The sequence below is a fragment of the Apodemus sylvaticus genome, chromosome 7, assembly GCF_947179515.1.
Source record: "Apodemus sylvaticus chromosome 7, mApoSyl1.1, whole genome shotgun sequence".
Lineage (NCBI taxonomy): Eukaryota > Metazoa > Chordata > Mammalia > Rodentia > Muridae > Apodemus > Apodemus sylvaticus.
The window spans coordinates 35,093,863-35,106,609 of NC_067478.1; the positions used below are offsets into that span (position 1 = coordinate 35,093,863).

The 12,747-nt window shown below is 38.8% G+C and overlaps 1 pseudogene; it reads left to right on the forward strand.

Moving 5' to 3' along the window:
- The first annotated feature begins 5,680 nt into the window (after positions 1 to 5,680).
- On the forward strand, positions 5,681 to 11,775 carry LOC127688730 (tripartite motif-containing protein 43C-like; annotated as a pseudogene).
- The last annotated feature ends 972 nt before the right edge of the window (positions 11,776 to 12,747 follow it).

A 12,747-nucleotide genomic window follows, 5' to 3' on the forward strand; every position in this document is an offset into this window, starting at 1 on the left:
CAAGAAAATGTAAGACCCCCCAAAACAAAGGGTGCCCTAGCACCCCACGTTTCCAAAGGTGTCACCCCTTTCACTTCCGAGAAACAGTCTTGATGCAATAGCAGGAAAATTTTTATTCCAGAGACTCTGAGGTCCACAGTCGTACACTGCGCAGGGGTAGAGGACTGTGGGACCCCGTGCAACTGTAGTCAGGGGTATTTAAAGGAGAAAAATCAGAAGGCAAGGGGTGGAGGACAAAGTAGAAGACAAAAATCCCAAGCAAGGCAAAGGGTGGAGGACAAATTATGCATGGAATGGGGAACTACAGAATGAGGAAGTCAGGCAATAGTTTATGCATTAAGGAAGGTTAGAGATTATCTGGAGCAAATGCCCTTGGGGCATTGTATAGTTAAACATTGGAACTAGAATAAGGTGGGCTATCTTTCTCAAGCTGAAAGCAGAAAAACAAGTTACTTCATGCTGGACTAGTTGTTTAGGGGTCTAAAAACATTGAGTTGGGGTCTCTCAATGCCTCTTTAATACTTGAGTAATACAGTTTATATTTTTTCTTTCAAACCTTGCTATACTTTTTCAAAACACTCTTAATGAAACTTAAACAGAGAACAAAGTCTATTCTGGGTATTTTTGAGACTTCGTTTGTCTTTTGTATTTGGGGGTGGGTGGGTTGTTTGTTTGTTTGTTTTTTCTAGACAGGGTTTCTCTGTATAGTCCTGGCTGTCCTGGTACTTACTCTATAGACCAGGCTGGCTTAGAACTCACAAATCCTCCTGCCTCTGCCTCCCGAGTGCTGGGATTAAAGGCCTGTGGCACCACTGCCCCGTGAGCGTTCCTTTGTCAATGCGATTAATCTGAGTCTCTTCAACCTACTCTCAGGCAAACTCTTAAAACTGGGGAAAAAAACCCTCAAAAAAAAAAAACAAAAACAAAAACAAAAACAAACAGAAAAGCCCTAGGGCAAAAGGCAGGCACTTTGTTTTTTTTTCACTAAATATCACAAGAGCAACCTCTATGCCTCATACTGAGATCCTTCTCCCACAGTTCAAATCACCCTAAGCACCAATGTCTTCATATTCCTACTAGAATGGTTCACTAAACCCAACTTAAAGCACATCACTGCTATCCACATCCAAAGTCACCAAATCAACATTCCTCCAAAAACATGAAAAAGCTTATCCCAGTAATACCCTAGTCCCCAGTACCAATGTCCATATCAGTCAGGGTTCTCTAGAGTTAGAGAAATTATGGAATGTCTCTACATATTAAAGGAATTTGTTGTATGAAGTGCATCTAACCCAATAATGGGCATCTGTGACTGGGAAGCCCCAGTTCATGAGAAAATTTTTGTTTGTTTGTTTGTTTGTTTGTTTTTGTATTTTTACAGGATTTCTCTGTAGAGCCCTGGCTGTCCTGGAACTCACTCTGTAGAACAGGCTGGCCTCGAACTCCGAAATCTGCTTGCCTCTGCTTCCCATAGTGCTGGTATTACAGGTATGTGCCACCACTGCCCAGCTGAAAAATTTAATTTCAATGATAAAAAAGAAGTGACTAGGAATCAACACGCTATTCCCTTAGATATATCTATGAGGGCCTTTCAGAGAACAAGAGGGAAGAGCCATCCTGTGAGCATCCATCCAATAGATTAGGCACACAGGAATAAAAGAAAGGAGTAAGGGCAGGTATTCAGCTTCTCTGCTCTTTGGCTGCTGAAGTGAAGACCTTATCTCTGACACCTAGACAAAAAATTAGCTTGTATCAGGGATAAGCTTTCTAACTGATCACCCAATACAAAGTTGTCAGCCCTTGTGATGGCTGTTCTTGGTAGTAAATTGACTACATCTGGAATTAAGAATAACTCAAGTGCCTGGAATTTTTCTTGTTACGATTTTTTCTCCTCTTGACTGACTTATTTGAGTAGGAAAAAACTACCCAAATCCTGACACTTTGAGCTTTGAGAATCTACCTAAAATCCTAGCCAAAGCTCTGGTAGCCCTCTATGAAGGACCTGTAAGAAAGGAAGGGAGAGGGAAAATTATAGCATTTTATTTTAACTAAGAACATATTAAAAAATAAACCTTCCAGGTGTAAAGCAGGCAAAAACCTGAGAAGGTTCCTAGTTATTTCACATCTACAACATTAACACATAACTATCTGGTTAATGTGAACTGAAGATGGGGAGCTAGGCATCTTTGAAGTCTAATGATACTATACACGGTCAAAATAAATAGAGGGAGATTCATGCATTTTCCTCCTTTTAGTAAATGGGGTAGACTTAGAAGAAGTAGCAGTTGAAATTAATATGAGCAAAAGAAGTTGTAACACATCCCCAAAGAACTGACAATATATTCATGTTGATATTTGCTAGAATCAGAGATTAATGGCGCCACCACCTGTTAAGCTATGAAAAGCAAAATATGAGCATACTGCACAATATATAGTTACAGTAAAACATTGTTGTAAAATTACTATTTTTTTCTTAGAAAATTTCTCACTGCATATTTTAGGCAGTCCTTGAACTAAAAATCTTCCTGCTTCAGCATTCGAATTCCTTGGACTCTGGGTAAAGGTGTGAGCTACCACACCCAGCTAAACAGTGATTCAGGAAATTCCTTGGGAGAAACTTGCTTGTGGAGATTGGCCAAAGTGTTAGTCCAACCTTCCATCCATTTAGAAAATCCCACTTAGAGAATTTCACCCATTGGAAGCATTAGTAAAAGCTACCATGGGAGGAAGTGGGCATGGTCCTTTGAGACTCTAAGCACAGTCCTAGGGCCCACCAGCTTCATTCTACTTCAGATCAGATACAGTGTGTTTGCAACCTTCAGGTCCAGACACTGCTAGACCCCTGTGCTCTGAGGATCTGATCTCAGGACTGAGCTAGTATTGTATTGCTACCAAGCATTGATGAGCTCTGGGATAATTGCTTGGGTAAGTGCACAATTTACAAGAGATAATTCCTTCATAGTCCCTATTTTTAGCTAAATACAAACAGGTGTTTGCTTAGTTGTATTTTGTCATTCAGCAAAACCTGACTCAGTTTACATTTGGATTTCTTTCTTGGGATATAATGTGGGTTAAGGTTATAAATAATTTTAAATTTATCATTATGCACATTTTAATTGATCTGATGTATTGAGAGATAGTTTCATGATACTTTTCAATTTTGTATTGAGAGATAGTTTCATTATACTTTTCAATTTTGTATGTTGCCTAAATTCTAAAATGTTTATTTTCCTTTTTTGTTTTGTTTTGTTTTGTTTTTGAAACAGGGTTTTTCTGTGTAATCCTGTCTGTCCTGGAACTCACTCTGTAGACCAGACAGGCCTTAAACTCAGGAATCCACCTGCCACTGCCTCCCAAGTGCTGGGATTACAGGCGTGCTCCACCACAACTGCCTCTAAAATATTTCAAGAGCATTCTATGCTTAACAAAAGCTCTGAATGGTTTAAGACATCAGAATTTAAATATATCTAGAAAAGTATAGAAGTAAAAACTCAATTTTCAGCAAAAGAATTTTAATATTTATTCTGTTGAAAATTATAGGAGGGAAATCTCACAATATAAATTGATACTTAAGTGTACCATGATGGTAGAACTGGCTATTCCTACTAGAGTTGGGAATGTTAGATTGGAAGGTTACATGTAGTTAAAGCAGAGAAATCTAACCACTCTCTTATTCATAAGAGTACATTTTGTTTAAAATCTGGTTCAATTTTTCATTTCTGTGTTTGTTCTGGGTTATCTCTGTGTTCTTGTTTTGTAGTGAAATGTCTAATGTACAGAAAAAACAAAAACAAACAATCGGAAAAAGAAAAGGAAAACATGACCATTACCTAAATTAAGCAAGGCAGCTTTAGAGTCCCAATGTTTTTGCTAATCTAATTGTTGACAATATTAGTATTGGAATTTGAAGACCAAGAACCACCAGCTAAAGCCATTTGATTCACTCGGTGTCCAACTGCAGAAGCTTAATTATTTAGACAAAACTTGCCTCAATCAAACTGAGATTCTTTCTCTCTTTGTTTTTCTTTCTTTCTTTCTTTCTTTCTTTCTTTCTTTCTTTCTTTCTTTCTTTCTTTCTTTCTTTCTTTCTTTCTCTCTCTTTTCTTTCTTTCTTTCTTTCCTTTTCTTTTCTTCTCCCTTTTCTTTCTTTACTTTTTTTCCTTTTCTATTCTTTTTTTTGGGGGGTGGGGTGGGGTGGGGTTCAAGACAGGGTTTCTCTGTATATCCTTGACTGTCCTGGAACTGAATCTGTAGACCAGGCTGGCCTTGAATTCAGATATGTGCCTGCCTCTGCCTCAAAAGTGCTGCCTTGGATTTAAGGGATGCACCACCACTGCTGGGATGAGATTATTTCTACATGTAAATGTTAAAAGAGATGGGAAATGCATACCTGTTGGTCAGATAACCAAGTCTCACATAGATGCCAGTGCTTCATTTACACCTCAAGATTTCTTCCCACAAACTCTAGGCTGGAGTTGTGTTTTGGGGACGTAAACAAGTATCTACAAAGAATTGCCCCTGGACTGATGGCCTGACTCAGCAGTTAAGAGCACTGACTGCTCTTGCAGAGGTCCTGAGTCCAATTCCCAGCAACTACAACCATCTCTAATGGGGATCCAATGCCCTCTCCTGGTGTGTCTGAAGACAGTGACAGTACACTAATATATATATAAAATAAATAAATAAATCATTAAAAAAAGAATTCCCCTTGTGTTCAACGTGAGGGTAGCAGGATTGCTTTAGAAATGACCTGATAAGCCAGGCTTGGTGGTGCACGTCTGTAATCCCAGCAGCTGGGAGGCAGAGGCAGGCAGATTTCTGATTTCCAGGCCAGACTGTTCTACAGAGTGAGTTCCAGGACAGCCAAGGCTACACAGAGAAACCCTGTCTCAGAAAAAAATAGAAAGAAATGACCTGATATATTTTTGAAAATCTATTGGATTAGATTCATTCATTTGGGAAGAACCACACTAAATGCTGATGAGATCTTTCCTCCAGCCATGGATTGAGGGCTCCAATGAAGAAAAAGGGGGAAGGGGAGCTGAAGAGCAAGCTTTCCTTTGCTCTTTGCCTCCGGATTTTGGAACTCAGGAGAGCAGCTGCCTTGAGCTCCCACCACCATTTCTTCCTTACCATGATATCCTTGAAGTAGATGGAAGCATAAATTCTGATTCTTTTAGGCAGTTTGTAGCAGAAAGAAGAGAAGTGAGTGATATTTCCCATGAAAATTCAAGGGTTGGGGCAGTGGAATCTGAATAAGAAAGTAAAAGTCAGATAACAAACAAAAGTATTCAGTAGAGAAGGCATGAAGTAGTGTGCATTTTCTTGGATAGACAACAAAGGAAAGAGCTATTTACTCACATGCCTGCAGTGAAAGGAGCAGATGGACTTAGATCACTCCTCCATGTGGTATTTTTTTCTCTATAACATTGGAGAGGAATGTCTCTGGCCTTTGAAAACATACCAATGTGGTCTGAAGTCTATAGGAGGAATGTAGATGGTAGATCTAGAATAGTGTCACATCAGGCAATATGTAGGGAAAAGTTGTTGGGCAAACAAAATAAGTCTGTATTTATTGCCACAATCAAAATTTAACCACAAGTTGAATCACATTTTGTCTAGTCTCTTGCTCCTCTTTGGTCCAATAATAGTAATTCTACTTCCCCCCCCCCTCAGAAAAATGGAGTCAGACATTTTGCAAACCCCCCAGGAAATACTCACCTGCTTCATTTGCCGGGGCTTCTTTATGGATCCAGTCTTCTTAAGGTGTGGCCATACCTTCTGCAAGGCCTGTCTCATCCTTTCTTCAGAAGATGTTGGAATCCCTGACCTCTGCCCTATATGTAGGCAACCATCCTACGGGACATTCAGAAATAACATCACTATCTGTTACCTGGTATCTGCTGTGAGAAAAAACAGGCTCATGAAGTATTTGCATTCTCAGGATCAAAAGTGCATGATCCACAAGGAGAGAAAGACAACATTCTCTGGTGAGAGCAGGGTCCTCCTCTGTCAATTGTGTTCTGACTCCCAGAATCACAGAGGTCAGAGACACTGCATCATTGGAGTGCATGTTTGTACACAAATGGTAAGTGATATTTCTGAAAAAAATGAGAGCTTGAGAGAGGGACGCTTAGCAGACCATATGGAGAGGCTTGTCCTGATTATGAGGAATCCACTGTGCTACAAATCTTGCCAGTTTTTAAACAAAGAATGAGGAATGACGATAAAATATAAACATTTCATGACAGGTGCAGAAGTATAAATACCATTTTTAGTTTCATGATTCATTATGCTCCTGTCATTGAAAAGTATAATCATCATAAATTTACATCTTTATAAACTGCTTTAAAAACTGACATGAGACTAAAATCCCAAAAGTACATTGGAATGAGGTGGTTAGAAGCATCTGGGGATCCCAGTCAGATGCTGATTATCCAGACAATCATCAATTACAGTCCATCACTTTACTTGAGCACAGGGTGGTTGTGTTTTGTAATTCTATAGTCTGAAATCTAAAGTTCCATAGTTATTAAAATAAAACAGAAACAGCACTGTGATTCTTCTTCTACCCTCTCTAAAGTAATTGTGTTCAGTGCTAGAGTTTGTCATCAGGTAACTCATTATTTATGTAAGGATGATATTCATTTATTTACTTATATAATTATTTACTTTTATTTATTTATTACAGGTGAAACTTAAAAATAAAATGGCATCTTCATTGAAGAAGATCCAAGAACAACAGGAGACTCTAAATGCAGAGAGGAGAACAATCTTTCAGTGGTTGGTGGGTATGAGAATGATGTGTAAAGTCAACCAGATGCAGATATCTTGCAAAGTTGGTCATTCACAATCTGAGGGTCATACATGCAAAGTGATGCTAGGAAATTCTTTTATGTTAACCTTAAATTCTTAAAGGCAAAATCCAGTTTTGAACACAGAAAGGCCTGGCTGTGTGGCAGAGAAGTTTGATAGTAAATCCTTTTTAAAAAGGGAAAACATTGATATTAATGGGCGATTTTCTGAGTGTTTAGCAGAGTACATCAGACTCTATGACTCCACTTGGAATTTCAGTTACAATGTATGTACAAAGTTGCATTTTTTTTCTTTTTTGGTTTTTGATACATGGTTTTTCTGTTTAGCCCTGACAGTCCTGGAACTTACTCTGTAAATTAGGCTGCCCTTAAACTCACAAATCTGCCTAATTTTGCTTCTGTTGCTTTTTTGAGTGAACATTGTATCAATCAAAACCTTTTTTTCCAGATATCTCAGAATCTCAATTAATAGATGAAAATGGTAAGGGAAAAAAGGATGGATTTGTTTGCTTCCTCTAATAATAATGAAGAAATGTATAAAATCAAATGATTTACATTTTCTGAAACGTGGGGAGAGAAAATCAGTGTGTGCAGCACCCTGACGGGATCCTGTAGGTGAATTTAAACAGAAGAATTCAGTGGAGAGGAGAAAATACTCTCCAGATGTGATCTAGGATGTCCATTTTCCTTCAGCACTATGTGACCCTACGGGGGGAAATGATCAGGTCAGAGTATAGCAAACTACATCCACCCCTCGAAGAAGAAGAGAATCAATATATGGTGTGTATGAAAAATCAAAGCAACACTATTTTAGAGGAGTTCAAGAAAAGTGAAGCCATGATGTTCCACAAGAGGAGTCAACTAATAGAAATATATCAGGAGCTGAAGGCGGTGTCTCAGAAGCCATATGAGGTGTTGCTGCAGGTAAGCATGGAAGAGGGCTTGAAACAGCTTTATCATCTGAGGTCACACCTATGACTGTTACATGTGAGATCCCTTTCTATATCCCCTCTACTTATTATCAGGTTTTAAGAAAAATCTGGAGAGATAATTTCTGTAATAACCTAAAAAGAGCAAGCTTGGTGACATTGTGTCAGAAGTTTCTCCGTTGAATACCTAATTTTTTTGTCTTTGTAGCTTGCTTCATTGAAACCCCAAATTAAGTGATTCTTGTTACAAAACACTCCATTTTGCCTCTACTTGGATATTAGTACACTTTTAAAGTAGTCTACTAAAAGTTTGTTCTTTTTGAAAGCTGTAATTTTGAGATTTCTTTGGGAGGTGGGGGATTTGATCTATGTTCTTCTGTCTTTCTTTCTTTTCTTTTGTTTTTGTTTGTGTTTTTGAGACAGGGTCTCTCGTGTAGCTCTGTCTGTCCTGGAACTCACTCTGTAGACTAGGTTGGCCTCGAACTCAGAAATCTACATGCCTCTGTCTCCCAAGTGCTGGGATTAAAGGCGTGTGCCACCACCTCCTGGCAGATATATGTTCTTCTTTATTGGTGCACAATGGCCTCAGATTCACAGGATTTCTGAGACCTAAACCCAAAATTCTAGAGTTACAGATATGAAGCACCATGTAGGGCTTAGGCCTCAGTTTTAAAGTATCTTTAATGAGAGTATCCCATGCTTTATGTACAAGATCAAAGAAAGTCCTCTTTGCAGACAGCTGCGGGTTACAAAGCAGTGTATAACTCCTACCCATATGGTTCTCAAATATTCTCACAGCCTGATTTCATTAAGTATTCATTCCATGTGCTAATTCATGTCATTGGCCTTACCCTGGGGCATGAAAATACATTTGCAAGATGAATCGGTGTAGTGACAACTAGCAATTATCTTTATATATAAAACTTTATGGACTGGAGAGATGGCTCAGTGGTTAAGAGCACTGACTGCTCTTCCAGCAGTCCTGAGTTCAACTCCCAGCAGCCACATGGTGGCTCACAACCATCTGTAATGGGATCTGATGCCCTCTTCTGGTGTGTCTGAAGGGAGCAAGAATGTACTCATATACATAAAATGAATAAATAAATCTCAAAAAAAGCTATGTATATATATATATATATATATATATATACATATATATAATGACATTGTGGGCTGTTCCTTCAGATATCTAAACTCTTGTTTTGTTTGCAGGATTTGGATGACTTCTTCAGAAGGTAAGTTTAATCCTCAGTGTAAGCCAGGATACCCTGAGTTATGTTACAAAGCTGAATAAGCCCTCTTAGCAATGTACAAATATACTTTATATAGAAAATACTTAGTTGTTTATGGATGATGGGTTTGGGATTGTGTTCATGGATATGATGCCTGTTTGGCGTTACTAGACAGTGTCTTTTCTTTTTCTCTATGAATGAAGCAGTGTATGTAATGGTCTTGAACTAAAATTTGTCATTTTCAAATCCTAATCATTGAGGCCCATGGGCTGTACTTTCCTGGTAGTAGAAGAAAGGGGCTGGAAGCATAGGAAAAAGGTTGGTAACAGGAAGGGCTTGAGAAAGAGCATCTAAGAGGAAGCCACCCTGTCTCCTGACCATGGGGTTTCTTTAATACCAAAAAATATTGTGTGAAAAATGTTCAGTTGATTCCTTTTATTAATTTGGTTTGTTAGGAATACCTATGTGAGTGCACATGTGTGCGGGACACAGAAGCACTCTCAGGAGCCTGTCCTCTTCTTTCACCATGGGTTCCTGAAATTGAACTTCAGTTGTCAGGTTATGTGACAAGGGTTTTAATACTTGGCACTGAGTGAAGATTTATCCTCATCACTGGGGTGATATCTGTAGCACATGCCTATCAATGTCTTCTCCTTGCAGGAGTGAGTTAGTGCAGCCGAGCCTGATGACACAGGGTATGAAACCAAAACTCAGTGCCCAACCCAATACTGGGTTGACTTAAAGGTTCAAGTACTTCCAAGGTGAGTGTCAGCACTGATATAATGACCAGAGGTGCCCTTCAACAGTCAGATAACTTTTTACAATGAATATTTTAATTCCCTAAAAAGATATGTTTAGTTAAGGCATGAGTATAATCATATTTAGGCAGACAGTCATTTTACAAACAAAGATTAATGAAATAAAGATTAATAATGTACATTGTTCAGGCTGAAAAATGTAGTTTCATTTGTCCCTTTAGACACACAGAACAATTAATTCGGGACAGTTTAACATATATTAAGCGATTAAAATATTTGTATGTTTTCCATTAAATATTTTAGCAATTGATTATTTTATTTTGGAGACCTTATTTCTTTTTGTAACCCTGGCTATCCTGCGACTACCTCTGTAAACCAGGCTGGGCTCAGACTCACAGAGATCCACCTGCCTCTGGCTCCAAAATGCTTTAGTTAAAGACATGTGAAATCATGCTCACCTATCAGTTGAATTTTTAAAGTGTATTATACTCCATAGTTTAAAAATTCACAAGATATAGTGGCATCCACTTGTAACCGCAATATTAAAAATATGGCATAAGGAGGATTGCCCAAGAGTTTGAGGCCAAAGAGATTGACATAGTGAGTTCCATGCCAGTTAAGGGTATATAGCAAGAAATCCTATGTCAAAGAAACTGCAGAAATTATCACAAAAAAGAAGAAAATAAAACAAACAGACAAAGTCATATATCACAGGCAATAAAAATAAAACAAGTTGATAAGACATGGGGCAGTCTGAATCATACTGGGAGATCAAAATATGGATTGTAACATCACAGGGAAAGAATATCAGAGGAACCAGGGTTTAGTTAAATGTAGACGCTTGCTACTAGGGAACAACTTCTAATGCATACTTTGTTATGAATCTGCATAGTGGGATGAAATGCAAAACCGTAAGATGAAAACAATCATGACCTGGGACTTAGGAATAACTTTTCAAGGAGACTCAGGGGTACAGCCCTCAGGGGGGGTCCTCATTGCATTGCACACAGCTTGTTTGCCTGGTGTAACTAAAGCCCCTGATAGAACTGTGCTGTGGCTTCCACCTCTGCAGCTTCTCCAGATTTTCAAAAAAGGTTTTCATTTTGTTCTCATTCTGTTTCTTTGGGAAACCTCTTGACTTTGATTTATCTGGGCTATAGCTACCCTTCAGTCTTAGACTTTCTATTTTTAAAACCCAGGAAATCTCTAGGGACCTATCTCTCTCTCTCTCTCTCTCTCTCTCTCTCTCTCTCTCTCTCTCTCTCTCTCTCTCAAGAGACAAATGTAAACATATTTGTTTTAACTAAAATTTCTTTCTTTTTTGATGTTGGTTTTGTTTTTTGTTTGTTTGTTTGTTTGTTTTTCTGGGGTTTTTTTTTTGAGACATGGTTTCTCTCTGTGTGGTCCTGGCTGTCCTGGAACTCACTCTGTAGACCAGGCTGGCCTCGAACTCAGAAATCCGCTGCCTCTGCCTCCCAAGTGCTGGGAATAAAGGAGTGTGCCACCACCGCCTGGCTTAACTAAAATTTTGTCTCTTCCTACAGTGAAAATTTTCTTTCAAAATTTAGTCTTATACAACTGCCTCCCAAGTGTAGTTTTTGATGTCAGATGATTCGCCTCTAAATCTGGCAATGAAAATCCAGTTCTGGCTATGCCTGGATCCTATCGTGCTTCCTGGGGAACAGAGAGCTTCACCACTGGAAAACATTACTGGGAGCTGGATTTGAAGGACCATGAGCAATGGGCTGTAGGGGTTTGTGACAATGTCTGGTTAAAGAAGAAAAACTTTGAGATTGGATCTGAAGGAGCATTTCTTCTAGTGTGTTTGAAGGATGGTGATCATTACAGTCTCCTCACTACCTGCCCAACATTTCATCACCACTATTTAGAGAAACCAGCTGGCTGGGTTGGCGTGTTCCTTGATTCTGAGGGTGGATGTTTGAGTTTCCTGGATGTAACCAAGAGTTCCCTCATATACAGCTACTGCCCTGAAACTTTCCATTGCACTGTCAGGCCTTACTACTGTACTGCCTACACATGATCATAGGAAGCTGTATCTAGTATGCTAGTGCTTTTATATGGTAATGTGTCCACTATTTATTGTGATTAAATATTGTGATGGTTTGTATATGCTTGGCCTAGAGAGTGGCACTATTAGAAGGTGTGGCCATGTTGGAATATGTGTGTCACTGTGGTTATGGGCTTTAAGACCCTCATCCTAGCTGACTGGAAGCCAGTCTTCCACTAGCAGCCTTCAGATGAAGATGTAGAATCCTCAGCTCTCCCAGGACAGCCAGGGCTACACAGAAAAAACCCTGTCTCGATAAACCAACAACAACAAACAAAGAATCCTCAGTTCTGCCTACACCCTGCCCGCCTAGATGTTGCCATGCTCCCACTTTGATGATAATGGATTGAATCTCTGAACCTGGAAGCCAGCCCCAATTAAATATTGTCCTTTTTAAGACTTGACTTGGACATGAGGTCTGTTGACAACAGTAAAACCCTAAGACAAATATTATAATGATATTAAATGTAAAAGATGGGTGACTGCTTGCTTCATATCTGTAGTCCACATGTTCCTCCCAGAACACTTACTTTCACAGTGGTTACTGCTTTTCATTTGTTTTTACATATTTGTTAGAATTGCTCATTAGAATCAAGAATCTACTGTAGAATTAGAACTTTTAAGTGTGCTTAGGATACAAAGTAGGATTCCAGGACTATTATATTGTTATGTATCTGTGTGATTCTAACTTAGTGGTGTCAAGTAGAGGCACAGAGATGTACTGTAGGCAGATTTGTTGATCAATAAAAGCTTGAATCCCAATTTTATATAAACAAATATAATTATTTACCATCTGTGAAAGAACCATGCTCTCATCATTCAGAGAGAAGAGATTTTTTTTTCTAGAAAAAAACAAAAGTGAATTTCCCCCCATCTTTCACTTTCATTATTTTATAGCTCTTTTTTTTGTTGGGGACACACTTGAAAAATCTTAACTAATTGTCC